The sequence below is a fragment of the Nicotiana tabacum genome, chromosome 16 (genome assembly GCF_000715075.1).
Source record: "Nicotiana tabacum cultivar K326 chromosome 16, ASM71507v2, whole genome shotgun sequence".
Taxonomy (NCBI): Eukaryota; Viridiplantae; Streptophyta; class Magnoliopsida; order Solanales; family Solanaceae; genus Nicotiana; species Nicotiana tabacum.
Genome location: NC_134095.1, coordinates 56,869,312 through 56,886,335, shown reverse-complemented (window position 1 = coordinate 56,886,335; position 17,024 = coordinate 56,869,312). Strand labels below are relative to the sequence as shown.

Sequence of the window (17,024 nt, the reverse complement as noted above, 5' to 3'; positions counted from 1 at the left end):
GAAGAAGCAAAAACAATTTTAGAGAAGCAGAAAAAAGTAGCTTCTCTCCAAAACCACTTTTTTGAAAAGCACTTTTGAGAAAAATACACTTAGAAGCAGTTTTTTAAAGCATGGTCAAACACTAATTGCTACTCAGAAGTGCTTTTCAAACTAATTAGCCAAACACAAACTACTTCTCGTCAAAAGTATTTTCAAGAAAAATATTTTTTTTAAAAAACACTTCTCAAAATAAGCTTATTTTTGCAGCTTGGTCAAACGGACTATAAGTGAGGCTATGATACTTTGTTTGAAGAGGAGATTTTACAAGGTCTAAGTCATAATCGGCTCGAACTGCAGTCATTTAATATAGAGAAAACGAAAAAAAAATTCCTTTTGTCTGTCAAAATTCCAAAGAGTACAAGTCTCCAAAATGGATGAATTAAATTGACCAAAATAGTCAAAGAATCTTAATACTACTTTATTCCAATTTTCTTAACAATTTAAGAATTTAGGGGTTGTTCAACTTTATCCCTATTTTTTTAGCATTTCCTAATGCTATGGATTGGCTTGCCACCACATGTTCCTTTTGGCCCTCTTTTTAAAGTTAAAAGTCTTGGTTTTTGCTTTTTATGGGATTGAATCTGATTTTGTTTCTGGCATTTAGTGCAGACACATCTAATTACAAGTAAAATACCTGTTACCACTTTCTTAAGCAATTGTTTTTTAAAATTATTTTTTAATCGTTTTTAACAAGGAACTTACAACTAATCGTCAAAAAGTTTGTTTTATATGTTTCACTATTTCGTGACAACCTCCTAAAAAATAATGGAATGAACTATATTCAAAAGATTGCTAAGAATTTAATGTCTACATGAGGACCACTGACCACAACGCAAGTTAATTTAATTAAAAGGTGTAAAACTATAACATGACTAATTAAATTTGTTTTTTTCTATCTTTTATACGTGTACGCGAGAACTAAAATCCAACTTATCATTTATTATAATTACTTAGATTTCGAACACGTGCACGTATATCCTATGCTAATTAGTACAAATTAAATATTTTAAAAATATTATAATAAGTGCGAGATGACTTCCACTGAAATTGAAGAAAAAAATGCAAGCAAACAAAGTTTCCAGTGGAAAACCGTTTCACCGGAAATTAAGAGAGCACCATTTCATCAATAAAAACCGTGACTCATGATTAAATAAAGGATTTGTAGTGTGAGAAATTTTTCACTACACGAAGAAATTCAGTTTATACAATAACAAATCAAAAAAATAATAAAAAAATTAATGAACTGCACCAATAATATGCTCCACCTTTTATTATTTTATATGCCAAGATATGATACATATTTCACAATCAATTCGTTATAAAAGTTTGCTACTAATCTAACTTCTGTCGTGTTAGACAAGTGGTTAGAAAAAGCAGAAGAAAAAGTTATAGAAATTAACAAACTCAAAAGAAAAGTAACATGGACCAAAAAAGTTCACCTGATCTAAAAGGACATTCCAAATGTTGAGATAAATTGTACTCCTATTCATTTTGAGAAGCAAACAAAAAAAAAATACAAAAACCACAAACAAATTCTCAAGTGTGAGTCGTGGAAAATAAAAATAACATGAGAAAACAAATATAAATTATATATTTAATCAACCTGTCATGAACTTAGACCCAATCACAAACCCCAAAGACCTCACCATAATTGCCCTACAACACAACAAAAACCAAAATTTAACATTAATCATAATTAAGTTAAAAATGAGACAAAGAAGCTTTTGTGAAACAAGAGAATTAGCTGAAGGTATGTATTTTCATTTACAGAATTAACTGCATATATATACAGATGCTAAGAATCAATCTAAGCCTAATTTTAAGCTTCCATAATAGTGATCCACATTATGTGGGATTTGATTTACAATTAATAAGGAAAGTGAATATACTACATTAACACAATATATTTCTTAACACTCCCCCTCAAGTTGGAGAGTGAATATCATGAAGTCCCAACTTGTTGCGTAGTGTCACAAATCGATCCTTTCCCAAGGCCTTTGTACATCTGCCAACTGGAAGTGTGTTTGTACATATGATGGACTAATCATTCCAGCTTGCAGTTTTTCGCGAACTATGTGACAATCTATTTCAATATGTTTAGTGCATTCATGGAAGACGGGATTCGCTGCAATATGTAAAGCAGCTTGATTGTCACAGAATAGTTGTGTAGGAGCTGCTTGTGGGACTTTTAGATCTTACAGAATGTAACGTAACCAAGTAAGCTCCAAGCATGTATTAGTCATTGCTCGATACTCTGCTTCGGCGGACGATCTTGAAACATTTGATTGTTCCTTGGATTTCCATGAGATAAGGGAATTACCAAGAAAAATGCAATATCCTGTAACTAATCTTCTTGTGGCACGACAACCTCCCCAATCTGAATCACAAAAGGCCTTTAAAGTGAGATTATTGCAGGAAGAGAATAATAAACCTTGTCTTGGCGTACCCTTGATGTATTTGAGGATCCGTATAGCAGCATCCCAGTGAGGCTTTCGAGGCTCATGCATGTATTGACTTAATGTACGAACAGAGTACACTATGTCAGGTCTCGTAACAGTAAGATATATCAATCTGCCAACTAATCTTCTATACTTGGTTGGATCATTCAACAATTCTCCATCAGTGGGAGTAAGTTTGAGATTTTGTTCCATTGGAAACTTGTCTGGGCGTGCTCCCAGTAGACCAGAATCTTGTAAAATATCTAATGCATATTTTCTTTGAGACATGAAAATACCTTTATGTGATCGAGAAAATTCAATACCCAGAAAATATTTCAAATTTCCAAGATCTTTGATGCGGAACCGTTTGAGAAGAAAGCTTTTAAGACGCTCGATTTCATGAAGATCATTTCCTGTGAGAAGTATATCATCAACATAGACCAGGATTGCAGTAAATGAAGTACCTTGAGACTTGAAGAAAAGAGAATAATCGGCTTTTGATTGTTCATAACCAGCCTTTTGAATAGTTTCTGAAAATGTAAGAAACCAATTTCTTGATGCATGTTTAAGACCATATAGAGATTTATGTAGCCGACATACAACATTCTCCCCCTATCGGCGAAGACCGGGTGGAGGTTCCATATACACTTCTTCATTCAAGTCACCATGAAGGAAAGCATTTTGGACATCTAATTGGTAAACAAACCAATTGCGCCTGGCAGCAACAGTAAGAAGGCAACAGAGTGTAGTAAGTTTAGCTGTTAGAGAAAAGGTTTCCTAATAATCAATACCCTCTACTTGAGTGTACCCTTTAGCTACAAGACGAGCCTTATATCGATTAGTTGTACCATCTGATTTGTACTTGATTTGTAGACCCATTTACATCCGATGGCTTTATGGCCAGCAGGAATAGGTACCAAACTCCATGTATTGTTTTGTTGGAGTGCTTCTAATTCTGTATTCATGGCTTGTTTCCAGTGAGGATCAATAACGGTTGTTCATAAGTGGTAGGCTCGGTATGACATGTAATGTTAGCTAAAAAGGTACAATGTGCAGATGACATACGAGAGTATGAAATAAAATGAGAAAGAGGATAACGAGTACCTGATTCAGAACTTGGTGTTGAGTTGGAATGATTGGCTTGTGATGACAGTATGTAGTCTTTATGCCATGTTGGAGGTTGCTTAACATGGAGGGATTGTCTTGTCGGAGCTATAGAAGGATTTATAGAGTTGAAAACATGTGTTGTCAACCTGGTTAAGGGACTAAGTACACTGTCAGGTGCACTAGTAGGTTCAGCCAGAGGTGAAGTTGCAGAAGCTGTAGGTTGGTCATGTGAATTATCTGATGCTTCAGTGAGTTCGGGTGGATTCAATGGTTCAGGAGATATAGTAGAATTATCTGTATCAAAACACTCGACATGTTGAGGTTGGTGAGATGAAATGTTAGTGGAAGATGATGGTATATGCTGTAAATTTTCTATGAGGTCTGAAGAAAAACTATGCATTGTAGAATCAAGATTTGATAATATTGAGAACGGAAAAGTGGTTTCTAAAAATTTAACATCTCGGCTCACAAAACAAAAATTGTCCAAATCATAAAGTTTGTAACATTTTTGACCTGTAGGATACCCAACAAAAATACAATGTTTGGCACGAGAATCAAATTTATGAGTGGGATGAACAACTGTAGCGTAACAGAGATAACAAAAAACTTTCAAATGATCCAGTGATGGTGTATGATTATACAATAATTCAAAAGGTGATTTGGAAGATAATAATGGCGAAGGAAGTCTAGTGATAAGATAGACCGCGGTCAACACGCATTCACCCGAAAAGGTGAGAGGTAAGTGAGATTGAAAATGCAATGCTCTCGCAACAACTAAGATATGACGATGTTTACGTTCAACTACTCCATTTTGTTGAGGAGTTGAAACGCAAGTTCGTTGATATTCGATACCTTGCGACTGGAAAAGGTTTTTCATGCATAAAATTTCTCCGCCGTTATCTACTCTTATGGTTTTGACTGAGGCATCAAATTGAGTATGAGCAAATGCAATAAAAGATTTTACTAGATCTTGGGTATAAGACTTTTTTTTCATAAAAAATACCTAAGTGCACCTTGTAAAATCATCCACAATAGTAAGAAAGAAACGTGCCCCTGAATATGTAGGCACCCTATGTGGACCCCAAATATCATAATGTAAAAGATCAAATGGATTATGAGTTGATATTGAACGATAAAAATGGAAGTCTAGTTTGTTTGGCCATAGGACAAACAGTACAATTATTCTCAAAAGATTCATTATGAGAAGGCAATGATGGAGAAACTAATTTAAAACGAGATGGTGACGGATGGCCAAGGCGCATGTGCCATAAATTTGAGGGTTGAGAAACTTGATGAGAGGCGGGCATCTTTTGCAAGGGAGACATGTAATAGAGGCCTCCATGTTGTTTACCCAAGCCAATCATCTTCCCCGTAGCCAAGTCATGTAAAGTACAGAAAGTGAAAAACAACATGGCACAACAATTCAAAGCATTAGTGACTTTGCTTGCAGTCATCAAATTTAAGCGAAAAGAGGAAACGCATAAAACATCATTTAAGGTGATCTCTGAGTTGAAAGGTATAGTGCCTGTGCAAGTGATAGAAGCTGAGGATCCAGTGGGTAAGTTAACAATTGGTATTGACGGGGATTCTTTTTTGGTAAAAAGTGTGGAATTAGAAGCTATATAATCAGTAGCTCCACTATCCAAAATCCATGGTTTAGTAAACATGGAATTAATTGAAACATTTGGAAAAAGAGAAGAACTTGTCGCATTTGCATAAGCATCGGCATTTCCAATAGCATTATTTTGTGTCATCATAGATAAAGCACGAGCGATTTGTTGAATTTGACTTGTAGAAAGTCCATGTGAAGAACTGTTATTCTCTTGAGTATGAATACCATGTGAAGTTTGGGAAGAATCCATAGCATTAGCAGATGGAAAGGTATTGTGCAAATTATCTTGGCCCCTACGTGAGGGTTGCTGGCCATTTTGGTTGTTTGATTTGTTTGAAGCCCAAGTGCCATTTTTAAACTTACATCTATCTTCTGTATGTCCCTTTTTGTCACAATAATTGCAATGAAATTTAAGAGTTCTGCAATTTTCAATTGTATGTCCCTCTCTGTTGCAGTGTTCACAATACTTATTTTTTAGCTTGTTTGAAAAATTGATTGGATGACTTTGAACTGTAGCAGCAGTGGAAAAAATTTCAATTGATTCCGACGACATACCTCGCTGTGTTTCTTCTTGCATAACAAGAGAGTAGGCTTGACGTACATTCGGTAATGGAGACATCATGAGAACATTTGAACGGACAACATTGTAAGTGTCATTGAGGCCCATGAGAAATTGCATTACGCGATCTTCTTCCATCCGTTCACCATGTGCTTTCATCTGGTTGCAAGTGGGGATAGATCAATGCATGTCTAATTTATCCCAAAGACCTTTGAGTTTTGTAAAATATGCAAAGACCGACATTGTACATTGTGAAAGAGATGTCAATGACTTTTGGATCTGATAGATAGCTGGTGCATTCTTTTGCGAGAATTGATCTCTAAAATCCTCCCATACTTGATAAGCGGTCTTAGCATGAATGACTCATTTGGCTAGATCGGACTCTACTGAATGTGTAAGCCATGATAGAACCATGTTGTTACATTGATTCCATTGCGCATATTCTGTTGGTTGTTCCGTCTCTAGAGGTGGTTTGATAGTTCCGCTGATAAAGCCAATTTTGTTCTTGGCTGTGAGGGCATGTATCATGGATTTACTCTATGATGGATAGTTGGTGCCGTTCAGTTTCACTGGGACGAGCATATGATTGGGATGATCTGAAGGGTGAACAAAATATGGATTAGATTGGTCCAAACCAAGGCTTTGCTGGATGGTTTTTGAAGTATCAGATTGGTAGATTGGTGTTTCGTCTTTGTCGTTCACCATTTTCTTGAGAAAATGGTGGCTGCTCTGATACCAAGTTAAAAATGAGACAAAGAAGCTTTTGTAAAACAAGAGATTAGCTGAAGGTATGTATTTTCATTTATAGAATTAGCTGCATATATATACAGATGCTAAGAATCAATTTAAGCCTAATTTTAAGCTTCCATAATCGTGATCCACATTCTGTGGGATTTGATTTACAATTAATAAGGAAAATGAATATACTACATTAACACAATATATTTCTTTAACATAATTCACCATTAACTATAGCAAGAAACAAAACAACTAAGATCACTAAATGAAAGCCAAAAAGTATAAGCGTAAGTCCAGTTACACAATGGTTGGACCTATAGAAAGAGAGCAAAAGAAAAAAGAAATCATATAAAATGAGTGCGGAAAGATGAAAGCAAATAGTATTAGACATTGAAAAGATATTCTAAAAGCTCATATAAATTGTATAACTGCAACCATTATTGGAAGATGAAAAGAATTACAGGACTTTGAATAAAATTCACACAAGTGTCTTCCCATTTGCTGATTCATTGTATACGATGTACTTGAATAGTTTTATCCAATTAGTAGTATTTATTGTAATATAGATTTACTTTTTGGGACAAAATATTAGAAGAGCAGTTTTTTATTTGAAGGGTAAAAAGTTCATTTAGTTTTATATAGATATTTTTTTAGTAAATTAACTCTTACTTTGTGATTTCACGCTTATAATATAATATGATGATATGATGATTATAATGGCTAGTTCACATTTTCTGCAGGATTGTATATAGGAGGGACTGCACTCTACCTTATGATGGTGATGTTTAATAAACTTGATCGATCACCTAGATTGGAGCTAGTTTCCGAAAACAAGCTAATTAAATACTTCCTCCATTCACTTTTACTTGGCATGTATACTAAAAATAAATTTTTATTTTTATTTGACATTTTATGCCTATCAAGAGAAGACAAAAAAAAAATTCTGTTATATCCAAAGTATTTATTACTCATTTCAAATCATTTTCTCAAATCTAATAAAATATGCATAAATTAATATGAGTATCATGGTAAATTATATACTTTATTTATTATTTCTTAAGGGGCGTGAAAAGTCAAAACATATCAAATAAAAAAAGTGAATAGAGGGAGTATTAGTTTTGTCGTTGATTAATTATTTTTTACTTCATTCTCGATCGACAAAAATTTTCAACGGGCTGCTGTTTGCTTTTCCTAGTCTTTCCAACACAATAGGTTTTCTTCTATGCACACATATATTAATTAAAAAATTTATATTGATTAGTAAACTTAATATAATCTTGAAACTAATATACCAGCATATAATAAAACACTACAATATACCGACGATGTTACATTTGTTGTTGTTTTATAATTTTTTTTTTTTTTTTTTTTTTTTGGAGCTTTTAGGTGTTGACAAGAAGGGTTTTAATCCGAAAGGCTTTTCAATGTAGATGTGCTTAACGACGAGGCTTCAGGATAAGGCGTGCTGGTGTTATTCACACTACACCTTGTGGAAAACATGTGATACCCTTTCTTTCTTTTTTTCTTTTAGTTTTTTTTTCTTGGAATTTTCTTCAGTTAATAAATGTCATTTGTCTTTGTCAGAAAATCTTCTATAATCTATAAGTTGTACACGTGAATTCACATTTTTAGGTTAAATTTGTCACATGCTACAATTCCTTTTCGCGCATTTTTGCAATTTCAAACCATTCCTAATAGAAATTGAAATGAGGGCTTCTTTTATTTACTTCTATTTTTTGGGGGCTAGATGAGGAAATAATTCTCGGAATGGAGATATTTTGAAAGTATTTCATCTCAAGTCTTTTTGTTGGAGCAGATAGCTGATAACAACAATAACAACAATTCAGTATAATCTCATTAGTGGGGTCTGGGAAGGGTAGTGTGTACGCACATCTTACCCCTACTCCGAAGGAGTAGAGAGTCTGTTTCTGAAAGAAAAACACATTGATAAGCTTATCGGTAGCTGATATTGAAGAAAAACACACGAAATATTGGTAGTTGTTTGTAATAATATTGTGCAAGTAAAGTAAATAAGCTTATCGTCAGGAGTGAGCACGGTCGACTTGACATTGAAGAACTAGTCTAATATATACGAAATCTTTTTTGTTTTTTGTTTTCTGTAACACTAATAAATACAATTCAATGGTGCATCACTTAGATGAAGAATTTCGACCTGCTAAGAGCTCATTCTTTTTTAATGCACACGGTACCAATATTGCTCTTCTAGAAAAAAAAAACGAAATTGTATCAAAATACCATCACATAAATTGGAACGAAAAATAACTCTTTTATCTGTTCATCACGAGCTATCCCTCCAAATAAGATAGACTTGTATATAGGGTGTTGGTATTATTTATACTTGGTAATGCAAAGTAAAAGATTTCTTTGTGGTCCCTTTTCCTTCTTTACTACTTTGCCTTTTGTGAAAGACAAAATGTCTCTCATCGGTTCTTCTCTTTATATTGAATTGTTCTTTATCGGACTTAGCTAGTAAAAGGAAGTAGTCTTGCGTACATGAAAAACTGGTCCTGAACGTGACGCTTAATCCAAATCTTCAACTTTTTAGCTTACCAGAATATATCCAAATTCATTCTCTTTGAATAGAATTTTGTAACATCCAATTCATTACCATGCTTTAATTTTATAACAACTCCATTTTAATTTCTATAATAGCTACAGATTAATTTCCAACAAAAAAAAAATCTTCATCTTCTTTTCTTCTTTAATAGATTGTTGGGCAATTATTTTATGCAAATTCCAATCTTCCACGAGTGCACATGTTAATTTGGAGATACTGTGGAGCCTTGGGAAGCGATCGGTCTTAACGATTTGCATTCAGTCGGACTGAAATCGCTTTCAAGGCAGTATTTTTCTATAAGTTATTCTTGTTTTCTTATTGTTTTTGGTAAATATTATTTACTATTTTTCTTACATAGGGGACTCTTCATAGCATCGGGTAACCAAGTGTGCAATCCTATATGTGGAGATTTTCCAACAACACCACTAAAAAATAAAAAATAAATTAAAAAAATAGATATGGCATTCAATATCATATTGCAAAAAAAAAAATCAAAAATTTTTGGGGGCACTAGCACAAGCAAAAATGGTTGAAAAATCGATTGTTTGAAATAGAGTAAAACAACCAAATTCCCAGGAGCTAATCCAAAATCGCCTACTCGATTGACAAGCATAGCTTTTGTAGATGTTTTATTTACCTGAAGTCTTGCAAACCAAAAATGAATTAATAAATATGACGCAAAACCAATTCCCTCCTATCAGGAATAATTGAAGAGAGTTACCTCCAATTACCAACATTGATATAAAAAAATATGAATGGATAAATAATACATAAATCAAAGGTTATGCGGATCCTCTGACATATATAAAATGAAATAAAGATAAACCACTAATTATGAATACTGTAACACAATTAACATTACTACAGTCGGGCTATCAAACAGGGGGTCAGAAGTAAATTACGAGTCAGATCAATCTGAGGGAGCTCCCCTTGCGGCTATCGGTTTGAGGATATTGGATTGTTTTGGTAAAACTCACTCTACTATCCAAAGTCTTTTGTAGGCTCTACCACAGCCCACAAGGTTGAAGTGAACCGTGAATCTCTATTTGATATTACGGCTGATGGTATCCCATACCGATGGGAACAAAAGAACTATGACTAGCTTGCCCGTAGAGTAAGTCATATTGATCGGCAGGAAGTGAGCTGACTTAGTCAGCCGATCAATAATCACTCTAATAGCATCATGTTGTCTTGCAGTCTTCGGCAATCCAAAAACAACATTCATGCCCAAAGGCATTTCTGGAAAAAGTATTTACTAATTAAGTCATAGAGATAATAAAATTAAAAAGAGTTTATATGAAGAAATTCTATCAATTGCAAATGAGGCAACTCGGCATATATACCAAAAGACTGAATTTAATGTTCTACTATGTACAATTAAACTTCTTTATAACAATCTCGTTTGTTCCGAATATTTTTGGATATTACAGCAAACTACTACTATAGAGAACACATATTATGACATAACATGAAAATTAGTTTCGAAAAAGTTTGAATTTTATAGTAAAGTATTGTTATATAGGGATGTTGTTATCTAGATATCTGGTTGTATAGTATTTTTCTTTCGAAAAGTCACAAGATAACCACTTTTACGGTTATCCACTAAGAGAGAGAGAGAAACACTACCTTCTCACTAACCTTCATCTTTTCAACTCAATCATTGAAATGACTACAAACACCAACCTCCATATGCCCCCTAAACCACCAGACAAGGACACTACCACCCAAAAAGAAGGAATCAAAAGCTTCAAAGACAAACTGATCGAAGGAGTACAGTATTCCCTAATAATTGTTGAGACCTCTACAAATATGGATATTACTACTAAGGTCTAAGAATCAATTGTTATGCCAAATCACCAAATGATGGTAGATGACAAGAAAATTCAACTCAGAGAGGAAGATCAAGCACGTATATATCAACCTTGGAAATATTCTCTCATTTTCAAACTAATTGGTAAGAAAATTCAACAGCATATCCTAAAAAAGAAAATTCAGGAAGCTTGGAAAATTATAGATAATTTTTCCCTCATTGATTTGGGAGCAAACTACTACATAGCCAAATTCAAAAAGTCTTAAATGCTTGCCCATGGTTCATATTTGGCCATTTCATCAAAGATGGAAGCCAAACTTTGTGGCAACAGAAGTTAAGAGCTCCCTCATAGCCATTTGGATTCGTCTACCCTAATTACCAACCGAGTTTTATGATGGTATCATCTTGGCAAAAATTGAAAATGTCATTGGTAAATTACTAAAGGTTGATGTGTGCACCTCTTCTACTCTAAGGGGTCGCTATGCCAGGTTATGCATAGAGCTTCCTCTTGAAGTTCCAGTAACCCCATTCATCACCATTGGCCACCATAAGCAAATCATTCAATATGAAGGTGAGAATACTCTATGCAAGCAATGTGGAAGCCTAGGTCATGTAGCATTGAAGTGTCTCTATGTTAAAATACCACTGCCATCAAACCACACTCCGGATAATAATGATCCTATCCCTAAAGAGGTGAGCAACAACATTGAAGTAAATGGCTTAGCATGGCAAACGGTTAAGTTCCCAAAGAAGAAAAGGACCAATGGGAGAAATTCTGAAAAAATCAAAATCCAGGTATTCAAGCAAAACCATCTCATCCAATACCAGGTAAGTATTCTCCCTCTACCCCTAATACTTTGTATATCCCCATTAACACTCAAACTATGAATAACAGGAAATCTTCAAACAATGATTCCCATCCTCCTCAAGGAAATTTCGTAGACTGCAACAACAAATTTTTCACCTTGGAAAATCCGCCCGCAGAAATAAAAATAAAAGAAAACTATTTACAATATTCTAATAAATTTTCTAAGTTAAACATTGACAACGTGTCTTTACCAAACTCTCTAAATTACAACGTGACTGACATGGAAGTCAGTAATTTACCCAACATGCAAGTCCAAATTACCACTCCTAATCAAATTATGGAAGATAACAAGGCTACTCATAATGATATTACCCTTAAAACAATAGATGCTCCTTCCGAAAATCTTCCATTAAACCTTCCTATCAATACTAATTATTCCACTAACCTCTGCATGGTAAAAGACTAGGCCCCACAACACTTGTCCCACGTGCCCTTACCTCCTAGCCAAATGGCCAATAGCGATCACCACGTGCCTATCCCTACCGATACACCAAATCCCCCTAAAATTTCTTCTCCTGCATGCAAAGAAAGCATGCAAATAGACCAAATCATTGACATCCTAGATAGCCCTTCTACTGAAATCCTTCCAACTTCCAGTGTTCAACCAGTCCCAGAAAATATAAATCACCCACTAAGTAGTCACTATGCCAAGAATTCCTCTATCTCAAAGATGGAGATTCAGCCTTGTCCAAATCCTAAGGCATCAAAGAGCTCACTCAATGGCAAATCCACTCCCAAATGTGAACAACCCACAGGGAAACTAAACAGTATTCTTCATCCAACCACCACTCCCTCAATATCACCAACCTCTTTCATGGATAGAACAGGAATTGATGGGTCAAGCAGTAACATTTAACATGATGTTAGATGGCCGGGAAAGATAGCCAGGAAACAGTTATCATCCTCCAAAACTCTCACTTCCTAGCACAACTTGTCAGCGAGGAAATGCACATGGCTATGAGCAATTACCACAACCATGTTTGGCTAAACAATATACTTCAACCTTTGGCACCCAACTTGAATGATCAACAAGCCCAAGCCATGAGGAACCAGTGGAATCTCCCTCACCACTTCAACCCTCTCCAACCTCAGAACATGAATCTGGATTTCCCTCTCTTTTCTCCAGGGGAGATTCAAAACTTGAACCCAATCTTCATGCCATGGGCAACAGCCCCCCATTTTTAACAGAACCAAGCCCAAGTAGCCCCGTCAGCAAACAATCCAACTCCACAACCAGCAAATCCCAATGTGCAAGAACACGAAGAGCCACCAGTAGAAAATGTAGAAGAAATGAGCTTACTAGGGTCAGAAGAGATAATAGAATTCTCAAGTCTAAACGATGTAAAGGTCTATCTCTTCAGGGAGATGCAAGAGAGGAGATATGTGCTCAATTGCCCTCCAACCTTGTACAAGTTCTCAATGGACATCAGACCCCCACGATATCCAACAGCGGGGAGCCATGCAATGATACTGGTTCCATCCATGAGGAGGAACCCAGTGCTTCATGCAAGAATGGAGAACAACTCAACCAACAACCATGTGTCAATGATGTATAGGCCTACTAGTATAATTATTATTTGGAATATTTGTGGTGGTAACAATGACAACTTTCGTATCAACTTCAGGAAGATGGTTAATACTCACATACCCTGCATGGTTACTTTGTTAGAAACTCGTATGGATAATCATATCACCCTCTTTAATGATTTTCCCTTCACAAATATGATCGAGGTGCCAGCAGAGGGTCAAGCTGAAGGTATGGTTATCATGTGGGATGCCAACATTGTAAACAAAGTGCATGACTTTGTTAGGAGGAACCAATAAATCTATGCCAATGTTGAGGTAACTCCCTTTAATACCGTTTGGTTATTTTCCTCAGTTTATGCGAGTACTAGCTTAGGAAAAAGGTGTATTTTGGAATAATATAGAAAATGTTTATTTAAATAACTCCAAGACTTGGCTCCTAGGGGGAGATTTTAATGATATTTTTTGTGCAAATGATAAGTTTGGAGGGAATCCTATAAACCGTAGAAGAAGTAACAGTCTATGGAATAGTATCAACAAATGCAATCTGCTAGACCTAGGGTATAAATGATGTAAATATACATAGACTAATAATAGAAAAAGATCTAGAGGCCTAATAATGGAGAGATTAGATAGAATTTTTGTAAATAACGATTGGATATCCCTTTTTCCAAAAGCTATGGTCACTCATCTGCCCAGAACCCACTCCGATCATAGCCCGTTATTAGTTTAATTAAATCCTAGTAATATAAATTTCTCTAATAAACCTTTTAGACTTGAGACTATTTGGTGTAGGCATCCAGATTTTATTAACTTAGTTAAAAATTGTTGGTCCAACAATTGCTTAACAGAAGCTCAAAACACTTTCAAAAAACACGGTAGTAAACTGAAAAAATGAAACATTTGGCGACTTTTTTAAAAAGAAAAAAATTCTGCTGGCCCGGCTAAATGGAATTTAAACCTCCCCATCTTACCATAAAAGTTTCTTCCTGCAAGACCTAGAATCTAAGCTCCAATTAGAATATAATAATATATTAAAAATGAAGCAAGACTTTTGGAAATTACGATCTAGGATCTCTTGGTTGAATGATGGTGGTGCAAATACTAGGTTCTACCATGTTATGGCCTCAAATCGTAAACAATGTAATGCCATCATGTATTTTACAAACAATAATGGTGATTGGATCACTGACCCCCCCCCCTTCTATCCTAAACCTCTTTGCTTTCTTTAGAAATATTTTCACAACATCAAAAACATCCTCTCATAGGAAGGCCATCCTAGGAGATCCTTCAAGACTTAATAAAATTGATTTATCTAGCCTTGAAAAGGCTTTAACAAATGAGGAAATTACTAAGGTTATTTTTTCATTCAATCCCTTTAAAACATCCGGACCGGATGGAATTCATCCTTTTTTTATCAAAAATACTGGCACATCATCAAAAACTCAGTAGAGTCCTACTGTCACAAGCTTTTTGATACACAAACTCTACCAAATGGTATAAATGAGACATATATTTGTCTAATCCCTAAATTTGCGAATGCAAACAACCTTAAAAATTTTAGACCAATTGGTCTTTGCAATACCTCCTATAAAATTATAACGAAAATTGTTGCAAACGGGATAAAACCTTTTTTACACTATCTCGTTAGCCCTCTCCAATCTAGCTTCATTAAAAATAGGAGAGCTAGTGACAATGTTGTCGTCGTTCAAGAAATTATGAATAATCTTCGTAAATACAAAAAATCTACCCCTAATATGCTTATTAAAATTGATCTGGAAAAGGCTTTTGATAGACTAGAATGGTCTTTTGTCTATAGAACTCTTACTTTCTTCAATTTTCCCCAAAAATCAGTAAATTAATTATGCACTACATCACTACTAGCTCTATGGGAATCCTGGTTAACGGGACAACTACTGAGTTTTTTAATCCTAGAAGGGGTATCCGACAAGGAGACCCCCTATCACCCTATATATTCATCCTTTGCATAGAATTGCTCTCAAAACTTATCAATTATCAAACATACATTTTAAATTGGGGTCCAATTAAAATCTCTCAAAAAGGTCCTTTTTTCTCATGTCCTATTTGCGGATGATATCACCCTAATAGGTAAGGCTAACAAAAAAAACGGATATTGCATAAAATCTAGTATGAATTTTTTCTGCTCACAATCAGGCTTATCCATCAATTACACTAAGTCAAAAATTATCCTTCCAAAATTCTGTCCACCTCATATTTCTTCCTACTTCTCAAACCTCCTTGGAATGAAAGTTACTCATGAATTTGAAAAATACCTAGGCTTCCCAATTCTAAACCATAGTTCAAAGCCAAGAGACTTCCAATTCATAATTGACAAGCTTCATAGCAAAATGTCTCACTGAAAATGTTCTTTTCGGCTGGTCATACAACTCTTGCAACTAGCACTCTAAATTCTATCCCTTCATACTCCATGCAATACACTTATCTACCTAGTACAATCCTAAAACAAATCGACAAGATACAAAGGGAATTCATTTGGGGGAGTACTAGCACTACTAAAAAACTCCATTTAGTAAATTGGAATCTTGTCACCAAGAGTAAACAGGAAGTAGGCCTTGGCATTCAAAAATCCTCCTCCAAGAACATTGCCTTACCAACAGGTCTTTCTTGGAGGCTATTACAAAATTTAAATACTCCTTGGACTCAACTCATCTCCTATAAATATGCCAACAAAAAAACAGTCAACACTTCTTATTTTATTTGGAAATTCTTTCTAAAGGGATGAAATTTTTATAATATTGGTATTTTATTGCATCCACACTCAAACTCTAAAATGAACATTTGGTCTTCAAATTGGATTCATGACTCCAGTTCTCTGAGAAAGAATTTATATGGTCCAATAAATAAAAAGGACCTTAACATCCCCATCAAAGACATTATAAAGGGTGACAATTGGCACCTCACTAATATTTCCTTCGATATTCCTATTACCCTAATGAAAAAAATTATGGCAACCCCTACACCTAATAAATTTTTTAAAAAGGATACTATGACATGGGGTATCACTTTCAGTGGTCTTTTCACTACTAAATCATGATACACTCTGATAAACCCTTTTACCCCCTCCCCCTCTCCCAGTTAGATTTTGAGTGGATTTGGGATCTACAATGCCCAAACAAATCAAATTCTTCTTCTGGAAATGCATGCATAATCATATCCCTTGCAGAGCTTTCTTATCCCACATTGGTATGAACATCGATAAGGTTTGCACCATTTGTAGAATTAATGTGGAAAGTGTTGAACATATCTTCATAGACTGCCCTGTCACTCAACCATGCTGGGCAAAATTGGGCATCCCAAATTTGCAATTAAAAGAAGGCACCCACTGGTTATTGAGACTGAAAGAAATTTTTATTCAAAAAAGCCTTTATTCAAACAACTGGAGGACCATTCTCCCCTTTGCCATTTGGAATATCTGAAAAAATAGAAACAACAATAATATAAATAACCTTAGCAATAAGGTCTATCACACGGATATTCTTCAGCAAGCCTGGGAATACAACTTCTCACAGAAAAGAATCCCTTCAAGGAGAGCAGGATTTTAATTGAGATCAGATGGAACAAACCTCCCCAAAATGCAATCAAGATGAATATTGATGGAGCTTTCTCCAAATCTACTCTAGAAGCTGGCCTGGGTGGGCTTTTCAGGAACAAAAATGGCGACTAGGTTTTTGGGTACTGCAAATCAACCTATGCATCATCAGTCATGCAT

General features: G+C 35.1%; 1 pseudogene; it reads right to left on the bottom strand.

Annotated features, from left to right (window-relative positions):
• Positions 1 to 2,009: 2,009 nt before the first annotated feature.
• LOC142170250 (uncharacterized) lies at positions 2,010 to 5,914 on the bottom strand (annotated as a pseudogene).
• Between the last annotated feature and the right edge of the window lie 11,110 nt (positions 5,915 to 17,024).